The sequence below is a fragment of the Panulirus ornatus genome, chromosome 42 (genome assembly GCF_036320965.1).
Source record: "Panulirus ornatus isolate Po-2019 chromosome 42, ASM3632096v1, whole genome shotgun sequence".
NCBI classification, from domain to species: Eukaryota; Metazoa; Arthropoda; class Malacostraca; order Decapoda; family Palinuridae; genus Panulirus; species Panulirus ornatus.
The window spans coordinates 12765167-12786193 of NC_092265.1; the positions used below are offsets into that span (position 1 = coordinate 12765167).

General features: G+C 41.0%; 1 protein-coding gene across 3 annotated transcripts in view; it reads right to left on the reverse strand.

The window, feature by feature from the left end:
• LOC139761917 (sex-lethal homolog) overlaps positions 1–21027 on the reverse strand; it is a 334918-nt gene that overhangs the window by 13867 nt on the left and 300024 nt on the right. The window contains exons 7-8 of one of the 3 annotated variants that reach the window (XR_011715642.1): positions 15291–15378; positions 6397–7114 (exon numbers count right to left, since the gene is read on the reverse strand). The gene's annotated coding sequence lies outside the window, so the exon portion shown is untranslated. Of the gene's footprint in view, positions 1–6396; positions 7120–15290; positions 15379–21027 lie in introns of those variants that run through there. The other 2 variants (XR_011715641.1, XR_011715640.1) reach the window with 2 other exon arrangements.

The window sequence follows — 21027 nt, forward strand, 5'->3', positions numbered from 1 at the left end:
GGTTGCAAGGCATGGGCTATAGATAGAGTTGTGCGGAGGAGGGTGGATGTGCTGGAAATGAGATGTTTGAAGACAATATGTGGTGTGAGGTGGTTTGATTGAGTAAGTAATGAAAGGGTAAGAGAGATGTGTGGAAATAAGAGCATGGTTGAGAGAGCAGAAGAGGGTGTTCTGAAATGGTTTGGGCACATGGAGAGAATAAGTGAGGAAAGATTGACCAAGAGGATATATGTGTCAGAGGTGGAGGGAACGAGGAGAAGTGGGAGACCAAATTGGAGGTGGAAAGATGGAGTGAAAAAGATTTTGAGTGATCAGGGCCTGAACATGCAGGAGGGTGAAAGGCGGGCAAGGAATAGAGTGAGTTGGATCGATGTGGTATACCGGGGTCGACGTGTTGTCAATGGATTGAATCAGGGCATGTGAAGCGTCTGGGATAAACCATGGAAAGTTGTGTGGGACCTGGATGTCGAAAGGGAGCTGTGGTTTCGTGCATTATTGCATGACAGCCAGAGACTGAGTGTGAACGAATGGGGCCTTTGTTGTCTTTTCCTAGCGCTACCTCGCACACATGAGGGGGAGGGGGATGTTATTCCATGTGTGGCGAGGTGGCGATGGGAATGAATAAAGGCAGACAGTGTGAATTGTGTGCATGTGTATATATGTATAGGTCTGTGTGTGTATATATATGTGCACATTGAGATGTATGGGTATGTATATTTGCGTGTGGGGACATGTATGGGGGTGGGTTGGGCCATTTCTTTCGTCTGTTTCCTTGCGCTACCTCGCAAACGCGGGAGACAGCGACAAAGCAAAATAAATAAATAAAATATATATATATATATATATATATATATATATATATACACGCGCTACCTCGCAAACGCGGGAGACAGCGACAAAAAAAAAAATATATATATACACACACACACACACATATATATATATATATATATATATATATATATATATATATATATATATATATTTTAAACTATTCGCCATTTCCCGCGTTAGCGAGGTAGCATTAAGAACAGAGGACTGGGCCTTTGAGGGAATACCCTCACCTGGCCCCCTTCTCTGTTCCGTCTTTTGGAAAATTAAAAAAAAAAACGAGAGGGGAGGATTTCCAGCCCCCCGCTCCCACCCCTTTTAGTCGCCTTCTACGACACGCAGGGAATACGTGGGAAGTATTCTTAATCCCCTATCCCCAGGGGATATATATATATATATATATATATATATATATATATATATATATATATATATATATATGCCCATACACACACATATACATATCAACATATACATACACATACAGACATATACATATATACACATACATATTCATACTTGCTTGCCTTCAACCATTCCTGGCGCTACCTCATCCCACAAGAAACAGCATCGCTACCCCCTGCTTTAGCGAGGTAGCGCCAGGAAAACAGACAAAAAAGGCCACATTCATTCACACCCAGTCTCTAGCTGTCATGTGTAATGCACCAAAATCACAGCCCACTATCCACATCCAGGCTCCTTAGACCTTTCCATGGTTTACCCCATACATTTCACATGCCCTTGTTCAGTCCACTGACAGCAAGTCAGCCCCGGTATACCACATCATTCCAATTCACTCAATTCCTCACACGCCTCTCACCCTCCGGTATGTTCAGGACCCGGTTGCTCAAAATCTTTTTCACTCCATCCTTCCACCTCTAACTTGGTTTCCCACTTCTTGTTCCCTCCATTTCTGACATATATCCTCTTTGTGAATCTCTCCTCACTCATTCTCTCCATATGTCCAAACCATTTCAACACATCCTCTTCTGCTCTCTCAACCACACTCTTTACTTCCACACCTCTCTCTTACCTTTTCATTACTTACTCTACCAGTGAACATACTTGGTATTATTGGACCATCCACTTTATATTAGAAAAGCTATATCATGGAAATAACTAAGTCTGCCTCTAAGAAACTAGTGTACAAGGACTGATCTGTCCTTGTAAGGAGCACTACTCTGACATCTGGGGTAGTTCTAGCTCTGTATCCATACTTGACAAAAGTTGAGATGAAAGCAGTCAAAGGCTTACTTCAAAACTTGAACCACTTGCCCTATGCTGCAATGTTGGTTTTACTTTTCCTCCTCTATAGATATCACTTTGGTTTTTGCTCCCATGAGCTGGCAGCTCATGTGAGCCCACCACCAGCAAGACCACACAATTATTTGGGAAGCTGTTGTGTCATATGATTAATATGTGGCTGTTGGCAACTCAAGGGTGGGCTGTTTTGATAACTGTTTCTTTCCCTAGAAGCTTTAGAACTCTACCCTTTCATGCCTTTCCTTATAAAAATGACCTGGTACATTTTATGACAGGTTTTTCATTCTCTTCTTTTTTTTACACCTTTCACTGACCTTTGTATTTCAACTAAAGCCAGGCCTTGATGAGGACTTTTGTCAGCGACTGAGAAAAAAAAGAACAGCATATCTAAGATTCCTGCATCTCTCTCTCTCTCTCTTTCCCCCCCATTCCAAAGAATGAATATGAGTCTATACTGCTCTAAGCTTCTCATTATTTCTGCTATTTTTGCCATTATACTGGCTTCTAATAAACATCCCAAATTACAGAGCTGAGTATAATGGTGCAAAGAAGAAGCATGTTACACCTGCCATTATACACAACACCAGCTTCTATCATGGATTAAATGGAAAATCTGTTGGATATCTCTCCTGTTACCTTATCCTCAGCTGTGCCTACTTTTGTGTAACAGTCAAAATCTACCTTTGTTTGTATTAAAACTTGGAAGCAGAGATGAAGAAGAATTTTGGGCAAGTACACTATATGTTCTTAAGTGCTTTATATAGTGTATATTTTCAAATAACACAAGTAAATGACATTTAAAACTACATGTATACAGAACACTCAGTTATAGTTCAGAAAAGTTCAGATCTCAAGATTGGTATCAGCAATGCAAAAAAATTTATACTTCAAACAAAGTTTGGTGCCAGGGAATTTGGACAGATCAACTGACTGTAAATGTATTTAATAGTAAAATCCATATTTTACCTTGAAAAATAGCTGCAGTCTCAAGTTTCTTTACTGTGAATCTAAATAACATATCATGGTCATCCGTATGCTTACTATGAAGAGTTCTGTTTGAGGTGTATCATCAGCATACAAGGAGTTCCCTATAAGATTAGAACACTATGTATTGTAGATATAGTGTAGACTTTGGGTCATGGGTTCAGCCCAGGTCTTAGAGTGGTAAAACAGCTCAGAAATTATGCATACAATATGTATGTAACAAAGTCAAGGCAAGGTTCCAATCAGTGTATATTTGCCATTACAAGTCATTAGGCAGATATTATTGTCTTGGGTATTTTACATTAAGTGGAATCTGGAAGTACCATTCTTATTCCTAAACTGAGATGGTGTTTACAAGTTCTGTTTTAAGGCTTCTCAAAGAGATGAAACAAATAAGTTATTCTGCACTGCATGATCTGACCTATGTATGTCAGTACAGTCTGCCTTCAAAGAATGATGACCTGCATACAAGATATGTAGTGTGTTGTTAATTCTGCAAGATTTTGCTGATACAGTGGCTATTTGTATTCTGAAGTTTTACAAGTGGAATCTATTATACATCCCTGGTATACGTTATCAAATTATAAGATCGTTCATGCATAACTGTGTATGACCTGGCCAATGCATTTATACTAATACCTAACCTTACTGGATAGAGTTATGTAGCTACCATCTTGAATTGTGGATTTGTAGGACAGGATGACACTGTTTAAAGCTAATATTAGAATATACTTACATTCAGGCACAGTATTTAATCTTGATAAGTAATGGGACTTTTATGAATGAATATGGGTTGCACATGAATTATGACAATATACTCTTTGCTCAATATTTTGGATAAAGTTAAATACATGATGAAGGATCTTTATATTGTACTTTATTCATTAGTAATTGTGAGCTACTAGTAAAGAATTATTAGAATAATTTGCTATATTCAGGAAGCTGGTTGATATCAAAATGAAAGAAATTTATTTGGCTACAGTCCTTTTATGACTTTCAAGTGCTTTGGCTAAAAAGTAGGTGCATTTCATAGGCAAAACATTTGCTTAATTGTTATTCATTATTTATTATACTTAATCGCTGTTTCCCTTATCAGTGAGGTAGTGCAAGGAAACAGAAGAAGAATGGCCCAACCACTTATACACACATATATATATATACATAAACATCCATACATGCACATATACAGACATATACATTTCAATGTATACATAAATAAACATACACAGACATATGTACATATTCATACTTGCTGCCTTCATCCATTCCCATCAACACTCCACCACACAGGAAATAGCATACCTCCCCCCTTTCCAGCGAGTTAGTGCCAGGAAAAGACAAAATGGCCACATTTGTTCACACTCAGTCTCTCTGTCATGTGTAATACATCAAAACCACAGCTCCCTTTCCACATCCAGGCCCTACAGACCTTTCCATAGTTTACCCCAGATGCTTCACATGCCCTGGTTCAATCCACGGACAGCACGTCAACCCCAGTATACCACATCGTTCCAATTCACTCTATTCCTTGCACGCCTTTCACCCTCCTGTGTGTTCAGGCCCTGATCTCTCAAAATCTTTTTCACTCCATCCATCCACCTCTAATTTGGTCTCCCACTTCTCCTTGTTCCCTCCACCTCTGACACATATATCCTCTCTGCTAATCTTTCCCAACCCATTCTCTCCATGTGTCCAAACCACTTCAACATGCCCTCTTCTGCTCTCTCAACCACACTCGTTTTATTACCACACATCTCTCTTACCCTTAAATTACTTACTTGATCAAACCACCTCATTCCACATACTGCCCTCAAACATTTCATTTCCAGCACATCCACCCTCCTCTGCACAACCCTATCTATAGCCCATGCCTTGCATCCATGTAACATTGTTGGAGCCGTTATGCCTTCAAACATACCCATTTTTGCTCTTCAAGATGAAGTTCTTGCCTTCCACACATTCTTCAATACTCCTAGAACCTTCGCCCCCTCCCCCACCCTGTGACTCACTTCTCCTTCCATGGTTCCATCCGCTGCTAAATCCACTCCTAGATATCTAAAATACTCCACTTCCTCCAGTTTTTCTCCATTCAAACTTACCTCCCAATAAACTTGTCCCTCCACTCATAATCTTATTCACATTTACTCTCAAATTTCTCCTTTCACACACTTTACCAAACCCAGTCACCAACCTCTGCAGTTTCTCACCCGAATCAGCCACCAGCGCTGTATCATCAGCTCACGACAACTGACTCACTTCCAAAGCTCTCTCATCCACAACAGACTGCATACTTGCCCCTCTCTCCAAAACTCTTGCAGTCACCTCCCTAATCACCCTATCCATATACAAATTAAACAGCCATGGAGACATGACCCTGCCACAAACTGGCATTCAATTAGGAACCAATTACTTTTCTCTCTTCCTACTCGTACACACGCCTTACATCCTTGGTAAAAACTTTTCATTGCTTCTATCAACTTACCTCCCACACCATAACCTTCCACAAAGCATCTCTATCAACCCTATCATATGTCTTCTCCAGATCCATAAATACTACACACAAATCCATCTGTTTTTCCAAGTATTTCTCATGTACATTCTTCAAAGCAAACACCTGATCCATACATCCTCTACCACTTCTGAAACCACACTGCTTTCCCCAATCTGATGCTCTGTACATGCCTTTACCCTCTCTATCAATACCCTATCATTCAATTTCCCAGGAACACTCAACAAACATATGCCTCTGTAATTTGAACACTCACCTTTATCCCCTTTGCCTTTGTACAATGGCACTATGCATGCATTCCACCAATCCTCAGGCACTTCACCATGATCCATACATACAATGAATATCCTCACCAACAACTAGCTATATGCTAGTACGGAAAACTTGACCACCACCAACATAACAGTACTTACCTCATAACAACTGTCTCTTTCAGGATCAGCCGATCAAGGCTCTTAAATGGAAATATAAACAAGCAGACAGCCCCTACACAATGCCAAATGAACTATATTATGGAGGCTGAATCGATAACAGAAATGAACAGGTATGCCTAAAACAGCTGGGCCAAAGCTCTTGACATCTTTAAGGAAAATATGTAATTTTAGTTTTACAACATATCAGTGTCATCTCAGGATTAATATACTAGTAAACTGGTGTTAAGAATCAAAAGAGTATCTAAAGAGAAACCCATGCCTTCAACAGCAGATTTTCATTATTTTGTTTTGTTGACCAAGATCTGACATGTATTTCCTATTTGCAACTGAATGCATGAACTTTAAGGCAAAATGGGTGTAATAACCAACTGGTAAGAATATCAACTTTTTAATGTTGTTATTATTACTGTATAGCAGTAAGCAAGTAACATAAAACTTTGCAACAAGAGTAAAGTGAACTGATGTATATGGTCACATAATACATTCACATTAGGGTTAGGTTAGGTTAGCATCCATATTTGCAGCTGCTTCCATAATACAGAGGGCTGGTACTTATTCAAGAACAGTATACAGAAAATACTATTTCACATGAAATTTTTTCCTTTAGCATAAAACATTGTTACAAATTACTGAAGTCACATTCTAAGTGCCACAAGTTCTATCGTTTTGTTAAGTAAGCAGTTAACACATCAACTGTATGGGATAGATGGATATGCAACTTCTGTAACTGAATTTTCAAGTACAAATATTAAAGTATATTAAGGTATTCCCATATATTTAAAAACAGATTTCCTGATTTTGATTAAACTGTTATGAAAGGCTTAAACACTCTAATGCCGTAAAGCTGGAATCTCCCCAAAATCCAGACTTTTGAAAGGTAAAGCACAAGTCTTCAAAAAATGTTACTTGTATTTGCAGAATTCATCACTATTGGCCAAACACTGTCACTGTATACATCAATTCTATTTTCTTTCTCATCCTTATATTCCTCCTCTTCTACTTCTTTATATGAACCATTGTTTATGTTTTTCCTTTGCTCCACTTCCAAATGTCATTTGTCCATTTCCTTTCGATATATTTACTGTCATCTCTCCTATTCTTCAATATATACATTTTACATATTTAAATACTCATATATATATATATATATATATATATATATATATATATATATATATATATATATATATACAGGTACACCACCGATTTTCCGGCACTCTTGGTTCCAATGCCTTGCCGGATTAACCATTTTGCTGGAACAACCGTGGTCAAATAATAATAATAATTCATCAACACACCTCTAACCCACTAATTATACATCTCCCATGCGTCTAAAGTATACCATGGACTGCTAGAAATTTAAATTAAACAAATATCAAATGTTTGAGCACCCTAAGATGGTAAGAATGTCCTTTACATTGTTTGAATCCTGTGGGGTCTTCTTCGTCTCCTATTGTTAGTTTTTTCCTTGGTGTGCATTGCCATAATAATGCAGTTTCGTCTGCATTATACACCTGCTCAGGACTGAGGTGCTCATCAGCTACGAGTTTTGCAAATTTGTCCACATACTTGGCAATTCCTTCAGGTTTGCAGACCGCTTTTCTCTGCACACTTTATTCATGGAAATTCCATGACACTTCTTGAATCTTTGAAGCCATCCTTCACTACAGTCATGCTCATGTAATTTAAGTTCTTTATGGAACAACTAACCTGGTCCATTATCATGATACCTGACAAGTCCACTCCATCACTCCAACGCTGCTGAAACCATTCCATCATCACTTGATCATGCTCAGTACTCTTACCATCTTTCATAGTTTTTCTGATCATCATTTGGTTCTTGGAATCACTGTCGGCATAGAATTTCAACATTTTCTCCCTTTGCTTCCTTATATCATAAACAGTTGATGAACCAATACTGTAGATGTCACAGCTTACGCACCAGAAGACCATGGTCCATTTTGTTCAACAGTTCTCCTTTATCTTGGATCGATATGGACAAGTGTTTACATTTGACATGACTGACACTCATATGTCTTAGAAGCCATAACTAGGGTTAAATTCAAGCAAAATAAGCTAAAAATCTCATATAATTGCAGTATCACCACCAACAAGTGCAGTGTAAAGAATCTACATTAGCGCGCTCTACACACAATGCCATCTGTAGCCGCCCAGTAAACCAGTCTGGTGGCCGCGGTAATTGCAAGTTCCCTCACATAATTTTGTACGGACTAAGAATCAGTTGCCAGAAAATCGGATGTGTACCTGTATATATATATATATATATATATATATATATATATATATATATATATATATATATATATATATTATCCCTGGGGATAGGGGAGAAAGAATACTTCCCACGTATTCCCTGCGTGTCGTAGAAGGCGACTAAAAGGGGAGGGAGCGGGTGGCTGGAAATCCTCCCCTCTCGTTTTTTTTTTAATTTTCCAAAAGAAGGAACAGAGAAGGGGGCCAGGTGAGGATATTCCCTCTAAGGCCCAGTCCTCTGTTCATAGCCCTACCTCGCTAATGCCGGAAATGGTGAATAGTACGAAAGAAAAAGAAAAGAAATATATATATATATATATATATATATATATGAGTTTGAATGGAGAAAAACTGGAGGAAGTGAAGTGTTTTAGATATCTGGGAGTGGATCTGTCAGCGGATGGAACCATGGAAGCGGAAGTGGATCATAGGGTGGGGGAGGGGGCGAAAATTTTGGGAGCCTTGAAAAATGTGTGGAAGTCGAGAACATTATCTCGGAAAGCAAAAATGGGTATGTTTGAGGGAATAGTGGTTCCAACAATGCTGTATGGTTGCGAGGCGTGGGCTATGGATAGAGATGTGCGCAGGAGGATGGATGTGCTGGAAATGAGATGTTTGAGGACAATGTGTGGTGTGAGGTGGTTTGATCGAGTAAGTAACGTAAGGGTAAGAGAGATGTGTGGAAATAAAAAGAGCGTGGTCGAGAGAGCAGAAGAGGGTGTTTTGAAATGGTTTGGGCACATGGAGAGAATGAGTGAGGAGAGATTGACCAAGAGGATATATGTGTCGGAGGTGGAGGGAACGAGGAGAAGAGGGAGACCAAATTGGAGGTGGAAAGATGGAGTGAAAAAGATTTTGTGTGATCGGGGCCTGAACATGCAGGAGGGTGAAAGGAGGGCAAGAAATAGAGTGAATTGGAGTCATGTGGTATACAGGGGTTGACGTGCTGTCAGTGGATTGAAGCAAGGCATGTGAAGCGTCTGGGGTAAACCATGGAAAGCTGTGTAGGTATGTATATTTGCGTGTCTGGACGTGTGTATGTACATGTGTATGGGGGGGGGGGGGGGTTGGGCCATTTCTTTCGTCTGTTTCCTTGCGCTACCTCGCAAACGCGGGAGACAGCGACAAAGTATAAAAAAAAAATATATATATATATATATATATATATATATATATGCCTTACATCCTCGATAAAAACTTTTCACTGCTTCTAACAACTTGCCTCCCACACCATATATTCTTAATACCTTCCACAGAGCATCTCTATCAACTCTATCATATGCCTTCTCCAGATCCATAAATGCTACATACAAATCCATTTGCTTTTCTAAGTATTTCTCACATACATTCTTCACAGCAAACACCTGATCCACACATCCTCTACCACTTCTGAAACCACACTGCTCTTCCCCAATCTGATGCTCTGTACATGCCTTCACCCTCTCAATCAATATCCTCCCATATAATTTACCAGGAATACTCAACAAACTTATACCTCTGTAATTTGAGCACTCACTCTTATCCCCTTTGCCTTTGTACAATGGCACTAAGCACGCATTCCGCCAATCCTCAGGCACCTCACCATGAGTCATACATACATTAAATAACCTTACCAACCAGTCAACAATACAGTCACCCCCTTTTTTAATAAATTCCACTGCAATACCATCCAAACCTGCTGCCTTGCCGGCTTTCATCTTCCGCAAAGCTTTTACTACCTCTTCTCTGTTTACCAAATCATTTTCCCTAACCCTCTCACTTTGCACACCACCTCGACCAAAACACCCTATATCTGCCACTCTATCATCAAACACATTCAACAAACCTTCAAAATACTCACTCCATCTCCTTCTCACATCACTACTTGTTATCACCTCCCCATTTGTGCCCTTCACTGAAGTTCCCAGTTGGTTCTCAGTGAATGTAGGTTTGCGGCAGAGGTGTGTGATGTCCCCATGGTTGTTTAATTTGTTTATGGATGGGGTTGTTAGGGAGGTGAATGCAAGAGTTTTGGAAAGAGGGGCAAGTATGAAGTCTGTTGGGGATGAGAGAGCTTGGGAAGTGAGTCAGTTGTTGTTCGCTGATGATACAGCGCTGGTGGCTGATTCATGTGAGAAACTGCAGAAGCTGGTGACTGAGTTTGGTAAAGTGTGTGAAAGAAGAAAGTTAAGAGTAAATGTGAATAAGAGCAAGGTTATTAGGTACAGTAGGGTTGAGGGTCAAGTCAATTGGGAGGTGAGTTTGAATGGAGAAAAACTGGAGGAAGTGAAGTGTTTTAGATATCTGGGAGTGGATCTGGCAGCGGATGGAACCATGGAAGCGGAAGTGGATCATAGGGTGGGGGAGGGGGCGAAAATTCTGGGAGCCTTGAAGAATGTGTGGAAGTCGAGAACATTATCTCGGAAAGCAAAAATGGGTATGTTTGAAGGAATAGTGGTTCCAACAATGTTGTATGGTTGCGAGGCGTGGGCTATGGATAGAGTTGTGCGCAGGAGGATGGATGTGCTGGAAATGAGATGTTTGAGGACAATGTGTGGTGTGAGGTGGTTTGATCAAGTAAGTAACGTAAGGGTAAGAGAGATGTGTGGAAATAAAAAGAGCGTGGTTGAGAGAGCAGAAGAGGGTGTTTTGAAATGGTTCGGGCACATGGAGAGAATGAGTGAGGAAAGATTGACCAAGAGAATATATGTCGGAGGTGGAGGGAACGAGGAGAAGAGGGAGACCAAATTGGAGGTGGAAAGATGGAGTGAAAAAGATTTTGTGTGATCGGGGCCTGAACATGCAGGAGGGTGAAAGGAGGGCAAGGAATAGAGTGAATTGGAGCGATGTGGTATACCGGGGTTGACGTGCTGTCAGTGGATTGAATCAAGGCATGTGAAGCGTCTGGGGTAAACCATGGAAAGCTGTGTAGGTATGTATATTTGCGTGTGTGGACGTATGTATATACATGTGTATGGGGGTGGGTTGGGCCATTTCTTTCGTCTGTTTCCTTGCGCTACCTCGCAAACGCGGGAGACAGCGACAAAGCAAAAAAAAAAAAAAATATATATATATATATATCCCTGGGGATAGGGGAAAAAGAATACTTCCCACGTATTCCCTGCATGTTGTAGAAGGCGACTAAAAGGGGAGGGAGCGGGGGGCTGGAAATCCTCCCCTCTCGTTTTTTTTTAATTTTCCAAAAGCAGGAACAGAGAACGAGGCCAGGTGAGGATATTCCCTCAGAGGCCCAGTCCTCTGTTCTTAACGCTACCTTGCTAACACGGGAAATGGCGAATAGTATGAAAGAAAGTTATATATATATATATATATATATATATATATATATATATATATATATATATATATATATTCATTTATATTATCATACTTTGTCGCCGTTTCCTGCATTAGCAAGTTAACACAAGAAAGCAGACAAAAGAATGGCCCAACCCACCCACATACACATGTATATACATAAATGCCCACACACGCACATATACATACCTATACATACATATACATACACAGACATATACATACATACACATAAACATATTCATACATGCTGCCTTCACCCATTCCCGCCACCACCCCGCCACACATAAAATGACACTCCCTTTCCCCCACGTGTGCACGAGGTAGCGCTAGGAAAGGACAACAAAGCCACATTCGTCCACACTCAGACTCTAGCTGTCATGTGTAATGCACTGAAACCACAGCTTCCTTTCTACATCCAGGCCCCACAAAACTTTCCATTGTTTACCCTAGATGCTTCACATGCCCTGGTTCAATCCATTGACAGCACATTGACCCCTGTATACCATATCGTCCCAATTCACTCTATTCCTTACACACCTTTCACCCTCCTGTATGTTCAGGCCCTGATCACTCAAAATCTTTTTCACTCCTTCCTTCCCCCTCCAATTTGGTTTCCCACTTCTCGTTCCCTCCACCTCTGACACATATATCCTCTTTGTCAATCTTTCCTCACTCATTCTCTTCATGTGACCAAACCATTTCAATACACCCTCTTCTGCTCTCTCAACCACACCCTTTTTATTACCACACATCTCTCTTACCCTCTCATTACTTAATCAAACCACCTCACACAACATATTGTCCTCAAACATCTCATATATGCCATTTCCTGCATTAGCAGGGTGGTGCCAGGAACAGACAAAGAAATGGTCTCATTCACTCTCATCCATATTAATATATGGTTTCAGAAATGGTAGAGGATGTGTGGATCAGATAATTTGAAGAATGTGCGTGAGAAATACTTAGAAAAACAGAATGGACTTGTATTTAGCATTTATGGATCTGGAGAAAGAATATGGAGTACATGGTGTGGGAGTTAAGTTGGAAGGAGCAGTGAAAAGTTTTTATCAAGGATGTAAGGCATGTTTATGAATAGGAGGAGAGGAAAGTGATTGGTTCCCAGTAAATGTTGGTTTGTGGCGGGGGTGCATTTATGGATGGGGTGGTTAGGGAAGAGAATGCAAGAGTTTTGGAGAGAGGGGCAAGTATGCAGTCTGTTCTGGATGAGAGGGCTTGGGAAGTGAGTCAGTTGTTATTCAATGATGATAGAGCGCTGGTGGCTGATTCGAGTGAGAAACTGCAAAAGTTGGAGACTGAGTTCGGTAAAGTGTATGAAAGGAGAAAGTTGAGAGTAAATGTGAATAAGAGCAAGGTTATTAGGTTTAGTAGGGTTGAGGGGCAAATAAACTGGGAGATAAGTTTGGATGGAGAGAAACTGGAGGAAGTGAAGTGTTTTAGATATCTGGGAGTGGACCTAGCAGCAGATGGAATCACTGAAGTGGAAGTGAGTAACAGGGTAGGGAAGGGGACGAAGGTTCTGGGAGTGTTGAAGAATGTGTGGAAGGTGAGAACATTATCTCGGAGAGCAAAAATGGGAAAAGTGGTTCCAACAATGTTATATGGTTGCGAGGCATGGGCTATAGATAAGGTTGTGTGAAGGAGGGAAGAATAGTTGGAAATGTAAAGTCTGAGGGCAATACGTGGTGTGAGGGGGTTTGAACGAGTAAGTAATGAAAGGGTAAGAGATATGTGTGGTAATAAAAAGAGTGTGGTTGAGAGAGCAGAAGAGGGTGTGTTGAAAAGGTTTGGACACATGGAGAGAAAGAATGAGGAAAGATTTTCAAAGAGGATATATGTGTCAGAGGCATAGGGAAGAAGAAGCAGGAGATCAAACTGGAGGTGGAAGGATGGAATGAAAAAGATTTTGAGTGATCAGGGCCTGAACATACAGGAGGGTGAAAGGCGTGCAAGGAATAGAGTGAATTGGAACGATGTGGTATACCAGGGTCGACGTGCTGTCAAAGGATTGAACCAGGGCATGTGAAGCATCTGGGGTAAACCATGGAAAGTTCTGTGGGGCCTGGATGTGGAAAGGGAGCTGTGGTTTCAGTGCATTATTACATGACAGCTAGAGACTGAGTGTGAACGAATGGGGCCTTTGTTGTCTTTTCCTAGCGCTACCACGCACACGAGGGGGAGGGTGTTGTTATTCCATGTGTGGCAGGGTGACCATGGGAATGAATAATGGCAGACAGTATGAATTATGTACATGGGTATATATGTATATGTCTGTGTGGGTATATATATGTATACATTGAGATGTATAGGTATGTATAGTTGCGGGTGTGGACGTGTATGGCGAATGGTATGAAGAAAGAAAGAATATATATATATATATATATATATATATATATATATATATATATATATATATATATCTAATTTGTTTATGGATGGGGTTGTTAGGGAGGTGAATGCAAGAGTTTTGGAAAGAGGGGCAAGGATGAAGTCTGTTGGGGATGAGAGAGCTTGGGAAGTGAGTCAGTTGTTGTTCGCTGATGATACAGCGCTGGTGGCTGATTCATGTGAGAAACTGCAGAAGCTGGTGACTGAGTTTGGTAAAGTGTGTGAAAGAAGAAAGTTAAGAGTAAATGTGAATAAGAGCAAGGTTATTAGGTACAGTAGGGTTGAGGGTCAAGTCAATTGGGAGGTGAGTTTGAATGGAGAAAAACTGGAGGAAGTGAAGTGTTTTAGATATCTGGGAATGGATCTGGCAGCGGAAGTGGATCATAGGGTGGGGGAGGGGGCGAAAATTCTGGGAGCCTTGAAGAATGTGTGGAAGTCAAGAACATTATCTCGGAAAGCAAAAATGGGTATGTTTGAAGGAATAGTGGTTCCAACAATGTTGTATCGTTGCGAGGTGTGGACTATGGATAGAGGTGTGCGCAGGAGGATGGATGTGCTGGAAATGAGATGTTTGAGGACAATGTGTGGTGTGAGGTGGTTTGATCGAGTAAGTAACGTAAGGGTAAGAGAGATGTGTGGAAATAAAAAGAGCGTGGTTGAGAGAGCAGAAGAGGGTGTTTTGAAATGGTTTGGTCACATGGAGAGAATGAGTGAGGAAAGATTGACCAAGAGGATATATGTGTCGGAGGTGGAGGGAACGAGGAGAAGAGGGAGACCAAATTGGAGGTGGAAAGATGGAGTGAAAAAGATTTTGTGTGATCCGGGCCTGAACATGCAGGAGGGTGAAAGGAGGGCAAGGAATAGAGTGAATTGGAGCGATGTGGTATACCGGGGTTGACGTGCTGTCAGTGGATTGAATCAAGGCATGTGAAGCGTCTGGGGTAAACCATGGAAAGCTGTGTAGGTATGTATATTTGTGTGTGTGGACATATGTATATACATGTGTATGGGGGTGGGTTGGGCCATTTCTTTCGTCTGTTTCCTTGCGCTACCTCGCAAACGCGGGAGACAGCGACAAAGCAAAAAAAAAAAAAAAAAAAATATATATATATATATATATATATATATATATATATATATATATATATATATATATATATATATATATATATATTATCCCATAGGACTGGGTAGAAGGAATACCACAATTCCTGCATGTGGTAGAAGGCTTAGCAACTAAGAGAGGTGACAGCAGGGGGCTGGAAACCTTTTCTTCTTGAATTACTTACCAAAGGGAACCCAGAGAGGAATTTTCCTCTAAGGCTCAGCCATCTTTTCCTGATGCTACCTTGCTAAGGTGGAAAATGACGAACAAGCCTGAAAAAAAAACAATATATTTAATCATAGAACCCAAACTACAATCAGCAACAAGGAAATGATGGCCTCCTTTGGAGTGAAAAGTTGTCAATGAGACTGTATTCATTCTTGTCCAATGACACAATGACAATCATATAACCTCACCAATGAAAACTTTTCACTCTCAGCATGACCACACGCAGGATGAGTCCCATAAAATTTAGAGAGAAATTTTTAATACATACACCATCATTATTCATCCCTGGGGATAGGGGAGAAAGAAGACTATAAATATATCTCCTGTGTGTCATAAAAAGTGACTGAGAGGGGTGGGAGTGAGAGGGCTGGAACTTCTTCCCTCCTAAATACTTTGTAAATGAAGAAACAGCAAAGAACCATGCAAGAATATTTTCTCTGAGTCTTAGTCATCTATTCTTGATGCTCCCTTACTCATGTGAAAAACAGCAAACATGTATAAAAAAGAATATGAATAAATCATTACTAATTTTATGTATAGAGGTCTTTTGTCTACCACTGTTCTGTCAACAACAGGTTTAAGAATACATGCTTAGAATAACACATATCATTTTACCAACCCCAGCAGCAAGTTTTGAGTATCTACAGTTTTCCATAGCACTACCAAAATCTTATCCCTGCACTAGGCGAGTGTCATGTGGCCATGCTGCTTTTGACCCAGCCTGGCAGACCATCATTTCTATGGAAAGGCAGGGGGAGCATTATAAAAAAGCAATGTTGCCATTTGTTGTAGAATAGATGGCTAGCTGCTTTGGAAGAATATGGAGGAGTGGCATCAGTGGTGACATTCAGCCATGGTATGGTTACCTCAATGTAAATTTCTTTTGTACTTTTATTGAATTAACAAATTGTTTCTGAAATAAGCCATACTTTTCAATATTCAAGTCTTCAATATAGGATTTAAGGTATTTATCTCAAGGGTCACTATTCCTAACCCTTATTTCCCATATCTCCTATTCCTTGCCAACCACAAGTTCTCCTGGGAACATTACACTAATGGTTGGTAAGGGACCCCTACAAATGCATAAGTTTGTTGAGTATTCCTGGGAAATCATATGGGAGGGTATTGATTGAGAGGGTAAAGGTATGTACAGAGCATCAGATTGGGGAAGAGCAGTGTGGTTTCAGAAGTGGTAGAGGATGTGTGGATCAGGTGTTTGCTTTGAAGAATGTATGAGAAATACCTAGAAAAATAAATGGATTTGCATGAAGCATTTATGGATCTGGAAAAGGCATATGATAGGATGGATAGAGATGCTCTGTGGAAGGTACTAAGAATATACATATTCTCAGCTTCCACACGTTTTTCAAGGCTCCCAGAACTTTTGCCCCCTCCCCCACCCTATGATTCACTTCCGCTTACATATGGTGGTTCCATTTGCTGCCAACTCCACTCCCAGATATCTAAAACACTTCACTCCCTCCAGTTTTTCTCCATTCAAACTTACCTCCCGATCAACTTGTCCCTCAACCCTACTGTACCTAATAACCTTGCTCTTATTCACATTTACTCTCAGCTTTCTTCTTTCACACACTTTACCAAACTCAGTCACCAGCTTCTGCAGTTTCTCACCCGAATCAGCCACCAGCACTGTATCATCAGCGAACAACAACTGACTCACTTCCCAAGCTCTCTCATCCACAACAGACTGCATACTTGCCCCTCTTTCCAAAACTCTTGCGTTCACCTCCCTAACAACCACATCTATATACAAATTAAACAACCATGGAGACATCACACACCCCTGCCGCAAACCTACATTCACTGAGAACCAATCACTTTCCTTTCTTCCTACAAGTACACATGCCTTACAACCTCGATAAAAACTTTTCACTGCTTCTAACAACTTGCCTCCCACACCATATATTCTTAATACCTTCCACAATGCATCTCTATCAACTCTATCATATGCCTTCTCCAGATCCATAAATGCTACATACAAATCCAATTGCTTTTCTAAGTATTTCTCACATACATTCTTCAAAGCAAACACCTGATCCACACATTCTCTACCACTTCTGAAACCACACTGCTCTTCCCCAATCTGATGCTCTGTATTAGCCTTCACCCTCTCAATCAATATCCTCCCATATAATTTCCCAGGAATACTCAACAAACTTATACCTCTGTAATTTGAGCACTCACTTTTATCCCCTTTGCCTTTGTACAATGGCACTATGCAAGCATTCCGCCAATCCTCAGGCACCTCACCATGAGTCATACATATATTAAATAACCTTACCATCCAGTCCATGATACAGTCACCCCCTTTTTTAATAAATTCCACTGCACTGCCATCCAAACCTGCTGCCTTGCCGGCTTTCATCTTCCGCAAAGCTTTTACTACTTCTTCTCTGTTTACCATATCATTCTCCCTTACCCTCTCACTTTGCACACCACCTCAACCTAAACACCCTATATCTGCCACTCTATCATCAAACACATTCAACAAATCTTCAAAATACTCACTCCATCTCCTTCTCACATCATCACTACTTGTTATCACCTCCCCATTAGCCCCCTTCACTGATGTTCCCATATGTTCCCTTGTCTTACACACTTTATCTACCTCCTTCCAAAACATCTTATTCTCCCTAAAATTCAATGATACTCTCTCTCCCCAACTCTCATTTGCCCTCTTTTTCACCTCTTGCACCTTTCTCTTGACCTCCTGCCTCTTTCTTTTATACATCTCCCAGTCATTTGCATTATTTCCCAGCAAAAATCGTCCAAATGCCTCTCTCTTCTTTTTCACTAATAATCTTTCTTCTTCATCCCACCACTCACTACCCTTTCTAATCTGCCCATCTCCCACGCTTCTCATGCCACAAGCATCTTTTGCACAAGCCATCACTGCTTCCCTAAATACATCCCATTCCTCCCCCACTCCCCTTACGTCCTTTGCTCTCACCTTTTTCCATTCTGTACTCAGTCTCTCCTGGTACTTCCTCACACTAGTCTCCTTCCCAAGCTCACTTACTCTCACCACTATCTTCATTCCATCATTCTCTCTTCTTTTCTGAAAACCTCTACAAATCTTCACCTTCGCCTCCACAAGATAATGATCAGACATCCCTCCAGTTGCACCTATCAGCACATTAACTTCCAAAAGTCTCTCTTTTGTGCGCCTATCAATTAACACGTAATCCAATAATGCTCTCTGGTCATCTCTCCTATTTACATACGGATACTTATGTATATCTCTCTTTTTAAACCATGTATTCCCAATCACCAGTCCTTTTTCAGCACACAAATCTACAAGCTCTTCACCACTTCCATTTACAACACTAAACACCCCCAAATACACCAATTATTCCCTCAACTGCCACATTACTCACCTTTGCATTCAAACAATGTACACATATATATACACACACAGACATATACATAAATACACATGTACATAATTCATACTGTCTGCCTTTATTTATTCCCATCGCCACCTCACCACACATGGAATAACAACCCCCTCCCCCCTCATGTGTGCAAGGTAGCACCAGGAAAAGACAACAAAGGCCCCATTCGTTCACACTCAGTCTCTAGTTGTCATGTAATAATGCACCGAAACCACAGCTCCCTTTCCACATCCAGTCCCCACACAACTTTCCATGGTTTACCGCAGACACTTCACATGCCCTGGTTCAATCCATTGACAGCACGTCGACCCCGGTATACCACATCGTTCCAATTTACTCTATTCCTTGCACGCCTTTCACCCTCCTGCATGTTCAGGCCCCGATCACACAAAATCTTTTTCACTCCATCTTTCCACCTCCAATTTGGTCTCCCACTTCTTGTTCCCTCCACCTCTGACACATATATCCTCTTGGTCAATCTTTCCTCACTCATTCTCTCCATGTGACCAAACCATTTCAAAACACCCTCTTCTGCTCTCTCAACCACACTCTTTTTATTTCCACACATCTCTCTTACCCTTACATTACTTACTCGCTCAAACCACCTCACACCACATATTGTCCTCAAACATCTCATTTCCAGCACATCCATCCTCCTGCGCACAACTCTATCCATAGCCCATGCCTCGCTACCATACAACATTGTTGGAACCACTATTCCTTCAAAAATACCCATTTTTGCTTTCCGAGATAATGTTCTCGACTTACACACATTCTTCAAGGCTCCCAGGATTTTCGCCCCCTCTCCCACCCTATGATTTACTTCCTCTTCCATGGTTCCATCCGCTGCCAGATCCACTCCCAGATATCTAAAACACTTTACTTCCTCCAGTTTTTCTCCATTCAAACTTACCTCCCAATTGACTTGACCCTCAACCCTACTGTACCTAATAACCTTGCTCTTATTCACATTTACTCTTAACTTTCTTCTTTCACACACTTTACTAAACTCAGTCACCAGCTTCTGCAGTTTCTCACATGAATCAGCCACCAGCGCTGTATCATCAGCGAACAACAACTGACTCACTTCCCAAGCTCTCTCATCCCCAACAGACTTCATACTTGCCCCTCTTTCCAAAACTCTTGCATTCACCTCCCGAACAACCCCATCCATAAACAAATTAAACAACCATGGAGACATCACACACCCCTGCCGCAAACCTACATTCACTGAGAACCAATCATTTTCCTCTCTTCCTACACGTACACATGCCTTACATCCTCGATAAAAGTATTCCTGGTAAATTATATGGGAGGGTATTGATTGGGAGGGTGAAGGCATGTACAGAGCATCAGATTGGGGAAGAGCAGTGTGGTTTCAGAAGTGGTAGAGGATGTGTGGATCAGGTGTTTGCTTTGAAGAATGTATGTGAGAAATACTTAGAAAAGCAAATGGATTTGTATGTAGCATTTATGGATCTGGAGAAGGCATATGATAGAGTTGATAGAGATGCTCTGTGGAAGGTATTAAGAATATATGGTGTGGGAGGCAAGTTGTTAGAAGCAGTGAAAAGTTTTTATCGAGGATGTAAGGCATGTGTACGTGTAGGAAGAGAGGAAAGTGATTGGTTCTCAGTGAATGTAGGTTTGCGGCAGGGGTGTGTGATGTCTCCATGGTTGTTTAATTTGTTTATGGATGGGGTTGTTCGGGAGGTGAATGCAAGAGTTTTGGAAAGAGGGGCAAGTATGAAGTCTGTTGGGGATGAGAGAGCTTGGGAAGTGAGTCAGTTGTTGTTCGCTGATGATACAGCGCTGGTGGCTGATTCATGTGAGAAACTGCAGAAGCTGGTGACTGAGTTTAGTAAAGTGTGTGAAAGAAGAAAGTTAAGAGTAAATGTGAATAAGAGCAAGGTTATTAGGTACAGTAGGGTTGAGGGTCAAGTCAACTGGGAGGTAAGTTTGAATGGAGAAAAACTGGAGGAAGTGAAGTGTTTTAGATATCTGGGAGTGGATCTGGCAGCGGATGGAACCATGGAAGCGGAAGTGGATCATAGGGTGGGGGAGGGGGCGAAAATTCTGGGAGCCTTGAAGAGTGTGTGGAAGTCGAGAACATTATCTCGGAAAGCAAAAATGGGTATGTTTGAAGGAATAGTGGTTCCAACAATGTTGTATGGTTGCGAGGCGTGGGCTATGGATAGAGTTGTGTGCAGGAGGATGGATGTGCTGGAAATGAGATGTTTGAGGACAATGTGTGGTGTGAGGTGGTTTGATCGAGTA